Raw genomic sequence first — 19,831 nt, forward strand, 5'->3', positions numbered from 1 at the left:
ATGCTATAGATGTTGTAAAGACCGTATGCCTTATATCCTTCATTCAGACTTATTGTATTTGAGGCTTGTTGAGAACCTCAGTATTTTCATTTCAGATATTGTCTTTGTATTTTCTGTATGTTGGATGGTGAAATAGTATTTCGATTCCTATCATTTCGTCAGTTATCTCTTGTATGATCTTTTACTTGCTTTTGTACCTACACCTGTTATTGACTCTACTAGAGTGATAGAATTGTGATGGTGAAACATGTTATTGCACGGTGTGGTGCATGGCAAGTTTGACATTCTTGGTTTCACCTAGGACTGCAGCCTTGTGTGAACCCAGGGGCGTCACAGTTGGTATCAGAGCTCTAGTTCTAGTATCCTTAGGATCATCCTGTGTCGAGTAGTGGAGCTAGGATATAGTTTTCTAGGATTCATGTATAGAGTCCGTAAGGATTTCCTAGTATGAGTGAGGACGATATATGCGTATATCTCAAAATCTGAGAATTTTTTTTTATGACCACTACTTTTGTATAAGTTTAAAGTATTAGTACAATACTATATGTTGTGAAAATCTTATTGTGATACGCTATTTATAGAAGTCTATTTTGACTCATAGACTCTTATTTTCTTATGAACAGAGAGATGGCAGGACGTGGTAGACCCCGTACCAGGAGAGCTACCCAGGCGGAGTCACAACAGACTCCATCAAAGTAGCAGCCAGCTCAGTCCGAGCCTTAGCAGGCACCACCAGAGCCGCAGCAGGCTCCTCAGTACTTGGTGGATCTTATGGCTCCTCTCATTGCCAGGATGACGGCCATTGAGTACTTGGTGACGACTCATATAGCACCACGGGCACCACCACCACTGGTAGCACAGCAGCAGGGGATACTTGCCGTTCTTGTCAGAGAGAGACCCCCAGAGGCCACGCCTGCAGTGATTCCTTTAGCAGTCCCAGACAGAGCCACAGAGCAGGAGACTTGGCTCCGTATGGTTGAGAGGTACCAGAAGATGAGGGCACCCGAGTTCTAGGGATCACCAGACCCTCTTGCAGCCCATAAGTGGAAGGAGGATATGGGCAACATTCTTGACATACTCAGTGTGGGCCCAGTTCAGAAGCAGAGATTGGCATCCTACAGTCTGAAGGGTGATGCCGGGAGATGGTACCGACTGCAGTTTACTCCAGAGCAGAGGATGACTCTCATGTGGGAGGACTTCATATATTTCTTCGATGGACAGTACATTTCTTCTGCAGCACGGACCGGGAAGGAGCTCGAGTTGTCCCGGTTGACTCAGGGGGATATGACCGTGGCAGATTTTGAGAGCAAAAGGCCAAGACAGGACAGAGTGGGGATAAGAGCAAGAACAAGAGAGGTTTTTCTGGACATCAGCAGCAGCATCAGGGCCCTTATAAAAGGGGACCCCAGCAGGAGCAAAGAGCGCACCTGCAGCGCAAGTTCCAGGGATCCTGTTTTAACTGTCACAAGGTCGGACATAAGGCATCAGAGTGCCGCAGCGCACCAGCAGGAGCCCAGCAGGGCAAGGGTCCGAACCAGCAGCAGCAGCAGCGCCAGCAGGGTAGAGGTCAGGGCCAGCAGAACAGGCTTGAGGCACCGCCAGCAGCCCAGAGGACTGAGGGACAGATTCGGGCAGTTCAGGATATTTCCCAGGGACAGATTATCCCATATTCTCAACAAAGTTTGGCGGCTTTGGAACCTGAGCCTATAGGTGGAGGCTCTTCAGGGATTAGAGAAGAGTCTCCTATGATCCTAGTGCAGGAACCTAGAGTTGAACCTTCGGGTGAGTTTTACCCATATGTTTGTATCAAGCTATTTGATGTACATTTTGCTAATGTGTGGTTATCGTATGTAGGCAAAGACCCCATTCTTCTTGATCAAGAGAATGCAGATGATAAGGTAAAGTAGACTACGAGCCAGACACCAATGACTCTCTTACTGAGCCTGACGATGCAGGCTTTGATGACAATACTAGGGTATCTTCTTATATGCTAGGTATATATTTCTCCAACCAATCTTGTGTGATTTCTTCACTTTGATAACTATCACTTCATCTATCTCCTAAGCAAATGATGAACCTGGTCTGGAGACCATGGGTGGATCTCTTCCTACTAGCAGCTATTTTGAGCCCGTGGCTGATTTTGACAGCGCCTCTAGTGTCTTGGAGTCAGATCCAGCTATCAAAATGATAGTCGATCCTGCACCAGTACCTGTTTTTGTAGTGCTGTGTAGACAGGTTATTTCTGAGTCTTCTAATGATGACGACGATGCATCGGTCTCTCTAATTCAAATAGGAGTTGGGAGGGTAGTGCCACCAAGTTCTAAGCCTCATGATGATCTTTTCATGGAGACGATTGCTTCTGGTGAGCCAAAAATCGCGTCTATAGGCGTTGAAGTTGTTCCTACAAATGTGCTTATGACTACGACATTGGTTGTGAGAATTTTTGTCTTGCTGCCGGGTGACATCTGTGTCTCCTTCCACTTAGATGTTTTTGGTATGTTACTTACGCTCCTGTCATACCTCCTATTAAGCAGTAGACAAATTCCAGTCTTGCCGACTACTTTTTTAATGACCATGGATGCGTTAGTAGTCTCTACAAAAGTGGGTCCTTCAACTCATGTGGAGATCCCCCAACCTCCTAATTCTAATGATTTGATCAAGTTGGAGGTTCAAATGTTGACTGAGAGCATAATGAAGTTGTTCAACCGAAGCTTTGAATCTGCTTTGCTTGTACGACAAGGCTTATATACTCACACTCTCACTTTGTTGAGGAATCTTCTTGGCCTTCTGACATCGGTTGCTTGTCCTGCACATATTGAACCCTTCAAGGTGATGAATGATGAAGTTGACCTTCAATTTTAAGAGTTGCAATGACTCCGTGTGACTGATATTAATGGTATCACTGAACTTGAATTCTATCAGCTCTTGGGGAATCATCATTGTTGGACCCTAGAGGGGGGGTGATTAGGGTCAAGAGGCTCTAATATGCAATTAAAAAACAGCACAAGCAAACCACAAAACAGAAATGCGATAAAAGTAAGAGAGATAAGGTTAGGAGTTCGTTATCCTTGACGCGCGATGTGTTAACAAGGTTCGGCCCTCTGGCCTACATCCCCGCTCCCCACTCTCGAGGAGAAATCCACTACACACCCGGTTTGGAAGCCGGAACTTCGTCTACACAGCGATCTCCACAGATCTCTCTCACTACACAGTTTGATCTCACAGATCACACTCCCTCACAGTAGATCTCCACAGATCTCACTCACACAGCAGAAGAAAGAAAAGCAAGAACCTCTCTTTACACAGCCCTTATAGCAAAGAGAAGGTATACTGAAGCTGGGAGGTGAATCACACTTGAAACAGAGAGAAAAACAGAGTTTTGAAAATTTGCTCAGGAAACAGAAAAAGCTCTCTGATTTTTCAAACGTTAGGGCTAAGGAAGAAGAAGAGGTCTGGGGGGTTTATATAGAAAAGTTTAAATCATTTTAAAACAAAAACAGATCTTCCCAAATGAGATAATAATCTCTTCTTCAGACCCTCATCACAGACTGTGCCAATCACTAACAAGTGAAAGCACAGTGTTCGATGTAAATGACCGTTTAAAAAAAGTCGCGGCTGACCAGAGGCGAAAATCGGTTGACCGAAGGAAATTTCGGTCGACCGAAAAATGCCTTCGGTCGACCGACCAAAAAATTCGGTCGACCGCGAGCAGCTAAGAAAATTTGGTAAAACACGCAGAGACTCATCGGTCGACCGGCACGGTCGACCGATTAAAGATTGAAAATTCGGTCGACCGTACCGGTCGACCGACGACACTCTGGAAACATACTGAAGAAAGGTCATCGGATCGGTCGACCGGACCGGTCGACCGATTTCTGATATTTTCTGAAATCTGATTTTTGACCAACTTGAAATATTTGCAAAATATTTATTTGACCTCTGAAAATTCTGAAACTTTGTAAAATGTTTTTAATACTAAAAACAAACTGTTTGGAAAAAGAATTTTGCAGATAGGTACTCATACTTGTGAAAAATAGTATTTTGTGAAGAAACGCTTAAAAGCACAAGTTTAAAAACGTGTGTGTGATTCCCAATAGCTTCAAGTAAACTCAGTAACTCTTTGCCTACATTCTAGCACTAGAGAGAAAAACAAAAGAAAGCTAATATCCTCATATAGAGAGCAATATACTTGAGCTTTGATATAGCTTGAATCGGATGAAGCTTTTGATCGAATTTGTCGTTCTTGAAATAACGTTGCTTCATCTCTTGGCCTCCTCCTCCTTTGGATATCTTCGTTGTAGCATATATTCCATCCATCCTCCATTTATGGCACTAACGAGCTTGACAAATGAATTTACTACATTTATACTCAATAAGCCATTAGTACCGATAATGGTGGTTGTAAGAACATCATCAAAACATAAGGGCTAACAATCTCCCCCTTTTTGATGATGACAACCAACCATAATATAAGAGCAAAAATAAGATAGCTTATAGATAGGTGCTCCCCCTATCTATGAGCTCCCCCTAAATATGAGCAACAAATGAGGAGATTTCTCTCCCCCTTTGTCACCATCAAAAATGGGGAAAGAAAAGCAAAATGCAAGATGCAACTAAACAAGCAAGCAAAGTAGATCTTTCACATAGTGCATAAGCCCAAACCATTTCTTATGCGACAAAAATCATCCTCTCCAAGAGGCTTAGTAAATATATCCGCTAGTTGAGATTTGGTGTCAACAAATACTAGGGATACATCTTGTCTCTCTACATGATCGCGTAAGAAATGATGGCGCACGTCAATATGCTTAGTTCTAGAATGCAAAACCGAATTTTTGGAAATATTTATTGCACTTGTGCCAAGAGGCTTAGTAAATATATCCGCTAGTTGAGATTTGGTGTCAACAAATACTAGGGATACATCTTGTCTCTCTACATGATCGCGTAAGAAATGATGGCGCACGTCAATATGCTTAGTTCTAGAATGCAAAACCGAATTTTTGGAAATATTTATGGCACTTGTGTTATCACAAAAGATTTTAATATTTTGAAAATTCAAATCATAGTCAACTAAACTTTGTTTCATCCATAAAACTTGAGCACAACATAAGCCGGCGGCAATGTATTCCGCTTCCGTAGTGGACAATGCAACACAATTTTGTTTCTTGGAAGCCCAAGAAACAAGGGAATTTCCTAAGAATTGGCATGTTCCACTAGTACTCTTGCGATCTACCTTACATCCGGCAAAGTCGGCATCACAAAAACCATATAAATCAAAAGTGGTGCTTTTTGGATAAAACAAACCAAGGTTAAAAGTTCCATTAACATACTTAATGATCCTTTTAACCGCAATTAAATGAGATGCTTTTGGAGAAGCTTGAAAACGTGCACATGCACATACACTAAACATGATGTCGGGTCTACTAGCGGTGAGATAAAGAAGACTACCTATCATACCTCGGTATAGTTTTTGGTCCACATCTTCACCACTCTCATCCGCATCAAGCTTAACACTAGTACTCATGGGAGTAGGCGCATGCTTAGAATTCTCCAACTTAAATTTCTTCACCAATTCCTTCGCATACTTGCTTTGTGAAATGAAGATCCCATCCTTAGTTTGCTTGACTTGGAGCCCGAGAAAGAATGTAAGCTCTCCCATCATACTCATCTCAAAGTGATCCTGCATAACTTTAGAAAATTCCTTGCACAAGGATTCATTAGTAGCACCAAAAATAATGTCATCCACATATATTTGAACTAAAATGAAATCATTTTTCCTTTTTCTCACAAAAAGTGTGTTATCAATAGATCCTTTTGAAAAACCATTTTCAACAAGAAAACTAGAGAGGCGAGCATACCAAGCCCTAGGAGCTTGTTTCAACCCATATAAAGCTTTTTGTACCCGGTAAACATGATTAGGAAAAGCATGATCTATAAAACCGGGGGGTTGCTCAACATACACTTCCTCTTCTATAAAACCATTTAAGAAAGCACTTTTGACATCCATTTGAAATAGTTTGAAATTTTTAAAACTAGCAAATGCCAAAAACATCCTAATAGATTCCAACCTTGCAACCGGTGCAAAGGTTTCATCATAGTCTATGCCCTCCTCTTGATTGTATCCTTGGGCAACCAAACGTGCTTTATTTCTAGTTACAATGCCATGTTCATCAAGTTTGTTTCTAAAAACCCATTTTGTACCAATAACACTAGCATTGTTAGGTCTAGGAACTAACTTCCAAACTTCATTTCTTTGAAAATTGTTTAATTCTTCATGCATAGCCAAAACCCAAAACTCATCATTTAAAGCATCATTAACCTTTTTAGGTTCTAGTTGAGATAGAAATGCAACATTACCACATTCACTCAAGGCTTTTGAGCGAGTTATAACTCCTTTTGAAGGGCTCCCAATGATTTGTTCCTTTGGGTGGTTTGATGTGAATTTCCAAGCTTTAGGTTGTTCAACTTGATCTTGAGCATTTGTGCAATCTACATCCTTTTGAGCTTCTATAGAGGGAGTGTCATTGATTTGCAACAAGTCCAATCCTCCCTCAATATCATCATCATCATCTTTCCTAGGCAACACAACTTGAGAGCCAACATTAGTCTCATCAAAAGTAACGTTTATAGACTCTTCAACAACGAGGCTTCGTTTATTGAAGACCCTATAAGCCTTACTTCGAGGTGCATAACCCAAGAAAATACCAACATCAATTTTGGAATCAAATTTATCATGGTGATCTTTTGTATTTAAAATAAAACATTTGCAACCAAAGACACGAAAATAGCCAATGAAAGGAGTTTTTCCATAATAAAGTTCATAAGGGGTTTTCTTAAGCTTTGGTCTAATCAAAACACGATTTAAAACATGGCAAGCCGTGTTGACGGCTTCCGCCCAAAAATATTTTGGCAAATCAAAAGAATTAAGCATAGTGCGTGCCATCTCTTGTATGGTGCGATTTTTCCGTTCAACAACACCATTTTGTTGTGGTGTTCTAGGAGCGGAAAACATATGAGTTATACCATGATGAGCACAAAAATCATAGAAAAATTCATTTTGAAATTCACCACCATGATCACTTCTTATCTTAACAACTTTCAAATCTTTTTCATTTTCAATTCTTTTAACATGATTTGCAAATTCTTCAAAACAATCATTTTTCTTAGCAAGAAATATTGTCCATGTAAAACGAGAAAAATCATCAATAATCACAAAAACATAGTGTTTGCCTCCAAGAGAGGTAACACGCATAGGACCAAATAAATCAAGATGAAGTAATTGCAAGGGTTTAGAAGTCGATACCTCATGGATGGATTTGAAAGAAGATTTTGTTTGTTTACCTTTGGCACAATCCTCACAAATTGTATCTTTTATGAAGTGCAAGCTAGGTAGCCCTTTCACAAGATTCTTCTTAGACAATTTTGATATTAACTCCATATTTGCATGTCCAAGTCTCTTGTGCCAAATCCAAGGGTTTTCATCAATAGCCGCAAGACACTTCACATCTTGATTAACTAACTCATTCATCTCAAAAATATAAACATTAGACTTGCGATTTGCAATAAAAACAATATTTCCATCCATACTAATGATGCATTTATCCGGTTTAAAAGAAATATCAAAACCTTTATCACTTAATTGGCTAATGCTAAGAAGATTGTGATTCAAACCATTTACTAAATAAACATCTTCTATGATGGGTGAGGGTTTCTTACCAATAGAACCGATACCAATGATTTTACCTTTCTCACCACCACCGAAGGAGACATTGCCTCCTTCAATCCTTGATAGGGTTGCAAATAACTCTTTGTTGCCCGTCATATGATGTGAGCAACCACTATCAAGGTACCACATCTCCTTACGTCGTTGCCGTGACGTTCCCTACAAAAGAAGAAGATGAAGGTGTAGTAGCTTTAGGTACCCATGTCTTGGGTCCTTGGTGGTTAGTAGTTTTGGTACCTTTTGGTACCCATATCAAACCATAAAAATCTTCATTGTCTTTAATTCTACAATGAGTAGAAATGTGTCCATGTCTCATACAATAGGTGCATACAAAATTTCTTTTGTATGTACGAATGTTAGAACCATGAAACCTATTTCTATCATAGTGATTGTAGTTAGCATAAGCATGAGTGGGTCTAGTTCTATAACTCTCAATTTCTAATCTTTCAATTTTTGATCTTAATTGCTTGTTCTCGAAATCGAGATCTCCTAGCAATTCATCTTTTAGAGCAAGAGAGGTTGTTAGTTGTTCTAGCTTAATATCACAAGAGGCATGCAATTTTTTAAAAGAAGAGTATTCTTTAGACATTCTTTTAAAATTCAAAGTTCAACTCTTCTAAAGCCATACCTATGTCACATTGCATATAGAAAGATTCACTTTCGGCCTCGGATATTACCTCATGTTCATTTGCCATGAAACAAACATTTGGGTCATGAAGAGCAAATTTGGCTCCTTCTTCATCACTCTCCGAGTTACTTGGTTCGGATTCTTCCCATCCGGCATACATAGCCTTCTTCTTCTTGTACTTCATGTACTTTTCTTTGAGCTTGGGGCAATCCTTAGCGATGTGACCCGGTTCATTGCATTCAAAACATTTACCTACACGAGAGGAAAACTTGTTGTTAGATCGGGGGTTAAATTTTTTGTTCATCTTTATGAGTCTAGAGATTCTTCTAGAGACTTCTCTAGAAAAATCAACTTCACTCTCCGACGACGAAGATGAGTTGTCACTAGCTCCTTTGAGAGCTATGGTCTTCAACTTTGGTGACGGCTCCTCAACTTCTCGTGATGGCACTTCCTCCTTCTCCTTCCCCTTGAGCTTCTTCTCATGCACTTTGAGCTTTCCGATGAGGCTATCAAGAGCTAAGGTAGTGAGGTCATGAGCTTCCTCAATGGCCGTAGCCTTGGGCTCCCATGCCGGAGTCAATGAGCGAAGTATCTTGTAGTTCATCTCTTGAATGGATAGTTGCTTATCTAGACCATGTAATTCATTGATGATATTAGTAAAGCGGGAAAACATAGCATCAATGGATTCATTAGGAAGCATTTTAAATAGCTCATAAGCATGCATGAGTCCACTGATCTTAGATTCTTTAACTTGGGGTGTTCCTTCATGTGTGACACATAATTTTTGCCAAATTTCGTATGCGGTTGCACACGTGGAAACCCTATTGTATTCATTGGGGGAAAGACCACAGATTAAGGCGTTCATGGCCTTAGCATTGAGATTGGCAAGGTGCCTTTCATCATCGGACATGTTCTCAACTTTGGACTTCTCTACATATTTCTTTTCTATAAGCCCTAGGATGTCAAGATCAATGCAACGAAGGTAAATTCTCATTCTAGCCTTCCAATAAGCAAAATTAGTCCCTGTGAAGAGTGGTGGTCTAGTTGTGGATTGTCCTTCTAACATATGCATATTCAAAGAAGCCTCCATTGGATCTTTTCTCTAAGGTTGTTAAACCAAAAACTGATATAGAGACCAAGCTCTGATACCAATTGTTGGACCCTAGAGGGGGGGTGATTAGGGTCAAGAGGCTCTAATATGCAATTTAAAAAACAGTACAAACAAACCACAGTAACAGAAGTGCAATAATAAAGAAAGAGATAAAGTTAGGAATCGTTATCCTTGACGCGCGATGTGTTAACGAGGTTCGGCCCTCTGGCCTACGTCCCCGCTCCCCACTCTCGAGGAGAAATCCACTACACACCCGGTTTGGAAGCCGGAACTTCGTCTACACAGCGATCTCCACAGATCTCTCTCACTACACAGTTTGATCTCACAGATCACACTCCCTCACAGTAGATCTCCACAGATCTCACTCACACAGCAGAAGAAAGAAATGCAAGAACCTCTCTTTACACAGCCCTTATAGCAAAGAGAAGGTATACTGAAGCTGGGAGGTGAATCACACTTGAAACAGAGAGAAAAACAGAGTTTTGAAAATTTACTCAGGAAACAGAAAAAGCTCTCTGGTTTTTCAAACGTTAGGGCTGGGAAGAAGAAGAGGTCTGGGGGGTTTATATAGAAAAGTTTAAATCATTTTAAAACAAAAACAAATCTTCCCAAATGAGATAATAATCTCTTCTTCAGACCCTCATCACAGACTGTGCCAAACACTAACAAGTGAAAGCACAGTAAACGATGTAAATGACCGTTTAAAAAAGTCGCGGCTGACCAGAGGCAAAAATCGGTTGACCGAAGGAAATTTCGGTCGACCGAAAAATGCCTTCGGTCGACCGACCAAAAAATTCGGTCGACCGCGAGCAGCTAAGGAAATTTGGTAAAACACGCAGAGACTCATCGGTCGACCGGCACGGTCGACCGATTAAAGATTGAAAATTCGGTCGACCGTACCGGTCGACCGACGACCCTCTGGAAACATACTGAAGAAAGGTCATCGGATCGGTCGACCGGACCGATCGACCGATTTCTGATATTTTCTGAAATCTGAATTTTTCACCAACTTGAAATATTTGCAAAATATTTATTTGACCTCTGAAAATTCTGAAACTTTGTAAAATGTTTTTAATACTAAAAACAAACTGCTTGGAAAAAGAATTTTGCAGATAGGTACTCATACTTGTGAAAAATAGTATTTTGTGAAAAACGCTTAAAAGCACAAGTCTAAAAACGTGTGTGTGATTCCCAATAGCTTCAAGTAAACTCAGTAACTCTTTGCCTACATTCTAGCACTAGAGAGAAAAACAAAAGAAAGCTAATATCCTCATATAGAGAGCAATATACTTGAGCTTTGATATAGCTTGAATCGGATGAAGCTTTTGATCGAATTTGTCGTTCTTGAAATAACGTTGCTTCATCTCTTGGCCTCCTCCTCCTTTGGATATCTTCGTTGTAGCATATATTCCATCCATCCTCCATTAATGGCACTAACGAGCTTGACAAATAAGTTTACTACATTTACACTCAATAAGCCATTAGTACCGATAATGGTGGTTGTAAGAACATCATCAAAACATAAGGGCTAACAATCATGAGGTCGAAGAGTCTGCTCGCAAAGAAATAGAGCAAATTAAAATGATGCTACAAGGGTTGAATGATGGGCTTGCATCAATGGACGGTAGGTAGAGATTCATAATGTCATTCTGAAGAAACAAGTGACCATCAATGAAGCTAAGGCGGCTATTGTGACCACTCAAGCATGGTTGGAAGTAGTTCAACAGCAGAAAGAGGGGCTTAAACTTAGTGGGATTTTAAGGTCGCGGAGCTTGAAGCTGAGACAAAGAGGCTGGCGGCTTTTAGATACCAAGCTGCCCCATTGATCCCGGGACTTTGAGAGAAAGGGCCCAAAAGAATGCTCATGAGGCTAGGGATTCTAGGGTGGCTAAGTGTATTACACAAATATATGCTTTTGATCCATATAACTTTCAAGAATCTTTGTAAAGCGTTGGCTCTTTCAATAAATAAAAGAACTTTTATCTCTTTTTTGATGTGTATACAATAGAGGTGTAATGTTAAGGTATAATACTTACATCTTTGTCGAGGAGAGAAAAGATAAAAATCAAACTAGTTGAGGTGTAATGTTAACATATCAAGTTTGCTCAAATTGGCAATGTTCATAGGTGTAATGTTAATATGTCAAATGAAATGACCGACAAAGGTATAATGTTAACCAGTTAGTTTTGAAGGAGTCCAAAGGACAACTATCATTTGGAAGTGTAATGTTAACTTAACAGTAGGAAATCGATAGAACTTTAATGTTAACTAATTGATTTTTGGTGAGAGAGGATTGACAGATGCATAATGTTAACAGGTCAAATCTAAAAATATAAGTTGACAAAGGTGTAGTATTAAATAGTCAATGAAATGGTCCGACAGAGGTGTAATGTTAACCAATCAGATCACTAGAATGGAAACCGTTCAGAGGTGTAATGTTAATATGATAATGGTAAAACATTTTGTGTCAAGCAAATGTGTGATGTTAACTTGATGATTGATATTTTTTTAGATCAAAATGATAAATATTTATGGTCAGGGATGGAAGCTTAAACATGACCAGAATCTCCGTGGGGAGATGAAATTAGCTAGGATCAAGGGTAATATTTCTTGAGAAATTTCCCGTTAATTAGCGCCATGAGCCTATTGCCATTTTGATCAACTAAGTAATATGCTCCATTTGAGTAGATTGTCTCCACTATGAATAGACCTTCCCATTTGAGTTGGAATTATCTTAGTCTTGTGTGTCATGACCATGGGTTGACGAATGGCTAAGACTAGGTCGCCTTCCTTGAAGGACCATTCTTATATTCTCCTGGCTCTCAAGATACATGATTGACATGTCTTGACTCGCTGCTGAGCTTGAAGTCTCAGCTCATCTAGCGACTCTAGTTCTTGGAGCAACTTCTGATGATGGTCTTCAGTTGTCATCTTCTCAGCAAGAATGATTCTCAATGATAGCATCTGAATTTCCAGAGGGATCACGGATTCATGTTCGTAGAACAAGAAAAAAGGCATAGAGCCAATGGGAGTGTGGACTGTTGTTCGATAAGCCCTTAAACACTCTCCAAGTTTCTCATCCAAATCTTATTTGTTAGAGGAGATGAACTTCTATAGAAGTTTGATAATGCCTATATGCCATGTTTCAAATGGCCATAAAGCAATAGTCAGATGCAATTCTTCCAGAGGTTGGTGTGAAAAATCAGCATGGACTTGACATGCATGACATCGTTTAGCGTAGCTATTGCATATGTTATCATTGTTGGCAAGTAATAACTGAGATGACAAAGCCAATCCTAAAGTTTGGAACCTGGTTGATGAGCTCCACATGTACCCTCGTGGGCTTCTTTTAATGCTCCTTGATCTTCACTTGGTGATACGCATAGGAGCAATATGCCATCGAACTATCAGCAATATAGAGTCTGCGTAGCAGAATTATATAAGAAGCGTGAAGCCCTTCTTTGAATAGAGATTGTTTGCTTTGGCTATCGAGTAATATTTCGTGCAAGACATAATCAATAATCGGAAAACACCAATCATTAACTTCGAAGTGAGTTGTTATACATGCACTTCGTTAGCTTCTAGAATCTACATGACAATTGGGCTACACATTTCCACTAGTAGAATTCGCCTACAATAATAATTTTCATTCCACTATTGGTGTGGCACCATACGAAGCTCTCTATAGGAGGTGATGCAGCTCCCCAATCTGTTGGGAGGTGATCGGCGGCCGTCAACTACTTGGACCTGATCTAATTCATATAATGATAGCTAAGCTCCAAATCATGTAGCAGCATATAAGAACAACACAAAGTAGATAGAAGAGCTATGCAAATCATCAACAAAAGATCTAGATTTCCAATTCGATGACCATATATTTCTAAAGGATACACCAACAAAAGGCATATCAAGAGGTTGAAAGAAAGGCAAACTCCATCTGAGATACATTGGTCCATTCAAGATCTTGGAGATGATCGAACTTGTTGCTTATCGTCTAGCCTTGTCACTAGAGTTTACAAACATTCATGATGTGTTTCACATCTCAAATCTGAAGAAATATGTAGGCAAACTAAGAACACATCATCTCTCACCAAGCTTTGCCTCTACAAGAAGATCTGTCCAATTAAGAGCAACCTAATTCCACTATTGGAAGAAGCTGAGTAACAAGTTTATGTTCTTACTCAAATTTCTATGAAACAATGGTGGGGTCAAAGATGCAACATGGGAAACCGAGGTTGAGATGCGAAAGTCATATCCGCTTTTGTTTTAAGGGCACATAAAGTTTTGCGGATGAAATTTCATTTTAGAGGGGCAGTATGTAAAATTCCTATTTTTCTGATAGTCGAATACCGTTATTGGTACCAACCTTTGTACTGATATCTGCAATACACAACTTCTAATAGCATGAGTTAGAGACCAATTATGTGATAATAGTTGTCTAACTATGCTGTTCTTATCCATTGTTAGCACTTGACCCTAAAACTAATTTTTTTCTTAACTATCATTAGCACAAGTCTAAACTATGACAAATTTACACAAAAATCCCTCCACACTTATCCTTTTTGATGACCAAGACACCCTAGCATGGGTGGGAAATTTTATAAATAAACCCGTCAGTTATATCATATTTCATTCTAAAGATAACACATGGCAAGCCTATCAATATCCACAACCTCTCTATTCCTTATTTTTCTTGTGTATGAGAAAAACTCTCATGTTCTCCCCTTTCCTCTCCCTCTAGATAAGCCACACCCCACTACAAAATCCTCCATTTTTCATTTTCCATTTCCCACTCCAAGCTCTCTCTCTCTCTCTTTCACAAGGATGAAGAAGAAGAAGAAGCAAGTAGAAGAATTATTTGCAAGGAAGCTATGATAGAGGAGAGTTTAGAGCTACTATCAGGTATCATTCAAACCTACTTCCTACTTTGATTTAATTTAGGCTTTGATCTAAAAATTATCATGAGAGATTTATAAGGAAGGCTTGATAGAGAGAGTTTCAATGAATCAATGCTTGCGTGAAGGATTTTAATTGTTGTTGTACACGCATGCCACCCAAGAATGAAGAAAAATCACATCTTTCTGCATCCTAATAAAGAAAAATATGAACTTACATGATTAAGAAAAATATGAACTTACATGATTATTCCTGAAAGGCTTGCGTGTTGATATTTGTAACTTCATTCTCGTACAGCAGCTTCTTGCAGAAAACATGTTGATAGTAATTTGGGCATAGCTCTCTCTAGAAGAATCATTTTTGAGAAAATTTTTCCTTTTTTAGAAACTAGACTCCTGTACATTTCTGTTGGCACTAGTTTGGATTAATTGGAATTGAATTGCTATCTAAATTGGTAGTCTAAACTCAATGCGTGCGCACTAAATATGCAGTCTAACCTCTGGGACTTTTTTTACATGTAAAAATCTATTTCTATGCTTGATAAAGTGAAGAAAATTGTGGGATTTAAAATAGGTCTATCAAGGTACCTATATACTAGGTATAGTTGTATTTTAATGAATAATCTGAAAGGGGTTTTCGGTTTCTAGCTTATTTCTACAATTCTGACACCTTTATGTTGTAGAGAGTATAACTCTTCCTAAAAAGCTTGCGTGCAAAAATTTCCTTGTGCTGGTGAAACTAGACTTGTATAGTAACAATTTCGCTTTTATTTCACTTAGTTTGGATATCATTTTTCCCCTCATCCCTTCACTTGACCTCTACTAATATGTTCTGCATTTCAGTATATACATGTCTTACATGTTTGAGTATAACTTACCCTTTAGATATTAGAATTTCAAACCACTTGTTGTTTTGAAAACTATATTCATAAAGGAGTATCTTGAATCTAGTTTCATGTGTTCAGGACATTAATTGATCTCCTATTTATCCATCTAAATCTACTATATGTATACTGTATTTCACTCTTTGTGCATGCCATGAGTGTTGAGTGTAACCTCCTCGAGCATAGCATATCTATCATGATATAATTTATAATTTTAGAAGATAACAAAAGACCAAGTTGTTTAGAATCTCATATGAGTATACATGCATGCATGTGTATATAGGAGAGGAGCTCTTGAAATTGTTCGACGACACCGAGGAACATGACATCAACAACAGGCAGCCCTTTTTTGCTCCCTCTTAGTTTGTTGAGAGTTTGATTGTTAAATTCTTAAAATTTTGATGAGTTGGATTTTGATATTCTAATATGTATCCTATTCATTCTGTGAAAGCCTACTTGAAGTACTTCATGCATGGAAATGATTGCTAATCGCTTGTTCATCACTATTTCATTGTGTTGATGCTCAATATCAAACAGAATAATCTAGAAGAGGATGGTTGCAGAGTGATGAAGGATGATGGAGGACCCGCTCCCTTCTTCGACTTTATGCCTGATTCTGGACGAGGGCTTGATGTCCACGCTGCACAAATAAGAAGAAACCCGTGAGAGGGCGGTGACCGTTTCCCCCGTGGTTCCTCTGACGGTCAAGTTAGTAAAATTCGAGTAGGGAAGGGGAAGGTCAAGAACCTATGTGGTTCTTAAGGTAGAAATGTGCATGCCTAGAGAGATCTACCTGAGCTCCTCTATGTTGATGAAGAACTGTGTGTTCTTTTTCTATGTACATTAGAGATGATGATTTCCTAGATTTAACTAAGGAGAAGTCTTGATCCCCCCTCCTCTCTTCTTGTTGGGATTAGATAGGCCCTATTTAGCCTAGCCTCGAGAAGCGGTGTTGGAGTGTAGGCTAAGAGTCGAGTCATCCCTCACTTTACAGGTGTCGGCTAGCGACTGGAGGGGAAGTCACTTCAGCTCTAGAGAGGATGTCTCAGCATTTTCTGGGAAGCGATTGAGAACGTGGCAGAAGACATGCTAGCATGCTGAATCATCCCTCACCTTACAGGTGTCGGCTGGCGACTAGAGGGGAAGTCACTTCATTATGGGAGAGTGTGTCTCCGTATTTTCTGGAAAGGGATTGAACTGACAAGTCTTTGAGACCTTATCAGGCCAAAATCTAAATAAGGATTGTCCAAGGTGGACTAAGATATTGACATATGCTCTGGGATAGAGGCTTGGGGCTGGGGCCGAGTTCTCAACTTAATCGGCAGCAGGGAATGACCCTCCAATCATTTCTGAGAAATGTTCAGCGAGTGGCCGAGTGTTCTAAGCAAGGTTGTCCTCGATAATACGATCGACCGACACCGCCTTTCGCGTCGACTCAGGAGTGTCGGCCTGTCCGACTGGTTATAATGTCATCTCGTCTCAGCTAATAATCGTCTCTTGAATCGATATAAAGATGTGGACTCGTCTGGGAGGTCAGGATCTCTCGTGCCGACCAATATCACCTCTGGTGTCGACACCAGAGTGTCGGCTTGATGAGTCGGTGTGGCCGAGGTCACTATGATTGTGCCTTGGGTTTATTCTTGATAAGGTACCAAGGTCTTGTAATTAGCCATGATGGTCGAGTTGTACTAGAGGATTCGACCATATGTTGTACTTTGGGCTAAGGGCTTGTTATCCAACTAAGGAGTCGAATGCCTAGAACTCTTGAGAGTTGACAAGGGCTTTCATTCCCCTAAGGTCGAGAGAAAACTATGGGAGTCGGCCAAAGGGTTGAGTTTGTTTTGCTAGGACTCTTATCGTATCATTTTGCAACTATCCGTATCTTGGGTGAGTGAACACCATAATACATTGCTTATTCAATTCAATATTATGCCTTTGAAATTCGATCAATGACTAACATGATCAGTTCTTTCTTAGATAGATAAAACTATTACCTTGACTAGTAGAACTAACTAATTTATTGGCTTGAATGATGCCCTATTATTCATGGATTTTTACATTATTATGTCCCCAGCTAGGCCAAGTGCCCTGTGTGAGGACACTCAGCGGTGAATATATAATTGAATGCATGCATAATTTATTGATATATCCCATGATTGGGAAATTTAGAATTCTGAATATTGAGGTTGTTTATTCATTATTGGCATTCACAAGTTTTATTTCGATCATCAATTATATTACTAGCACTAGTATTTTATTGTTGATATCTATTGGTTTTAATTTCTATTGCCTACACCATCATTTCTTTTCCCCTTATAGTTTATACCTTGATTTTTTTTCTTATGGTTGGCTATTGAGCCTTACACACTCCCCTACTTCTTTTTGCATCCACGCATAGGTAGCGATCAAGTTAAAGATAAGGGAATTACAAACTCCAAAGAGGACTAGCTCTAGTGCTCAGCAAAAGAAGAATAGTTAACTCGTTAAGTAATGATGTATAATAACTCTATATAAAAATTCTATGATGTAACTATTCCCTTAAGGTCTTCTAGCTATTTTGGTATTTTGTGGATTCCGTTGTGAACTTGTGATTCTGGGTGTTGTATATTTCTTTTACTTTATTCTGCTCTTTGGTTGTATTAATTGAACAAGATTGTTTACAAGAATTATGTAGGTTGACCCTCCATCTTACAGCTGGCTCATGCTCAATTTCCATATACCTCCCTAGTTGTTGTTTTGGGGGACGTTACACTTATTAGCTCCAGTTGTTAGGTTAGAAGCTATTAGAATTTTGCTTGCATTTGCATGTTTTAATGGCTTTAAATTGTATCAAATAGATATTAAAAGTGCTTTTCTCAATGGTTTTCTAAAGAAAGAAGTCTATACAAAACAACCCCTTTTTTAGATTTTAAATTTCCAAATCACGTTCATAAATATACAAAACCTCTATAGAGCTTGAAACAAGCACCTTCCGTATGGTGTGATCATCTTAGTAATTTTCTTTTAGAAAAAAAAAGTTTTAAAAGGGGAGAGCTGACGCAATACTTTTCATAAATCATGATGATTGCGATTTTCTTGTTATCAAAATATATGTTAATGACATTACTTTTAATGCTACTAATGATCTCTTCATATCGAGGCTTTGAGAAAGCTATGCGGGATGATTTCGAGATGAGCTTGGTTAGTTAGTTGAAATACTTTCTTAAATTTCAAGTGAATCGATCAAAGCAAAGGAGTTTTTATTTCACAAACCAAGTATGTGAAGGAGCTTTTAAAGAAATTCAGCACGGAAAATATTAGACTAGCAAGTGCACTAACGAGTCCATTGGTGAAGATATCAAAGGATATGAGTGGTGTCTCAGTTGATCAGAAGACATAGAGAGACACAATTGGTAGCCTTTTATATCCTTCGACTTCTCGCCCTAATATCATGTTTTTAATTTTCTTATGTGCGTCTTTTCAATCTTATCCAAAGGAGTCTCATTTTAAAGCTGTCAAAAGAACTTTTTAATATTTGCATGGTACAAAATCCTTTAGTTATTGTGATTCTTTCATGCTTCTAATTTTTTGGATTCTAATTATGCGAGTTGTCTCACGGATAGAAAGAGCTAGCAGTACATGTCACTTATTAGGTAATTCATTAGTCTCATGAACTTGTAGAAAACAAAATTATTTTGCACATTCCACTACCAAAGCAAAATGCATTGTATTAGGAAGTTCTTGTAGGCTTTGTGGATGATGCAAACTTTAGAAGACTATGAGCTTTAACTTTACCATAGTATCTCTCAAGAGTGATGGCGAAAGTGCAATTGCTTTAACAGATAATCCCATACAATACTCATGCACGAAGCGCATAGATGTCTGATATCATTTTATTTATGATCATATAAAGAAAAAGGACATATGCATTAAGCTTGTCACTACCAATCAACAACTAGCTGACATCTTCACCAAACCTCTACGTGAAAAGAGATTTGTCCTAGGCAAGAGTTAGGTATCATTTCCTTGGATGTCTACTTAGTCTATTTGAGATTCAATGGATATTTTTCCCCTCTAATATTACTATCCTATTGATTCAATGGATATTTTCCCCCTCTAATATTACTATCCTATGATAAATTTTGATAAATAGATACTAATTGCATTATTTGACAGTACATATAAATATTTTCCCCTGCAATAATAAGTTATCCATGAAAATTTTGAAAGTTTTTTTTTGCATATATAATTAATATTTGATTTGGCTTTATAAATATCAACGTGTATGTTGTAGTGTATGTCAGATTACTATTTATATAGCAGCATGTTACTTGTATTATGCGGTGGTACATACATATTATAGAAAAGTAATCTAAAATATGTTCATGAGTTATGTAATGATCATATATAACATAAGATAAGGATATGTATGTTGTGCGCAGCGGAAATTTCGGCAGCACCTCCGGTGCGCAAGGTGCACAACAAGAGATTAAATCGTAATAAGAATTTCTGTCTCACCAAGGAAACAAGAATCTGAAGCGGATATCTCAACAAAGTGAGATTAAGAATTTCTGTCTCACCAAGGAAACAAGAATCTGAAGCGGATATCTCAAC

At 38.9% G+C, this 19,831-nt stretch overlaps 1 long non-coding RNA gene across 1 annotated transcript; it reads left to right on the plus strand.

Moving 5' to 3' along the window:
* On the plus strand, positions 14,126-17,924 carry LOC109823547. Its single transcript, XR_002242412.1, has 2 exons — positions 14,126-14,361; positions 17,637-17,924. It is a non-coding gene; the product is annotated as an uncharacterized LOC109823547 (long non-coding RNA).

This window comes from Asparagus officinalis, chromosome 1 (assembly GCF_001876935.1).
Source record: "Asparagus officinalis chromosome 1, Aspof.V1, whole genome shotgun sequence".
Lineage (NCBI taxonomy): Eukaryota > Viridiplantae > Streptophyta > Magnoliopsida > Asparagales > Asparagaceae > Asparagus > Asparagus officinalis.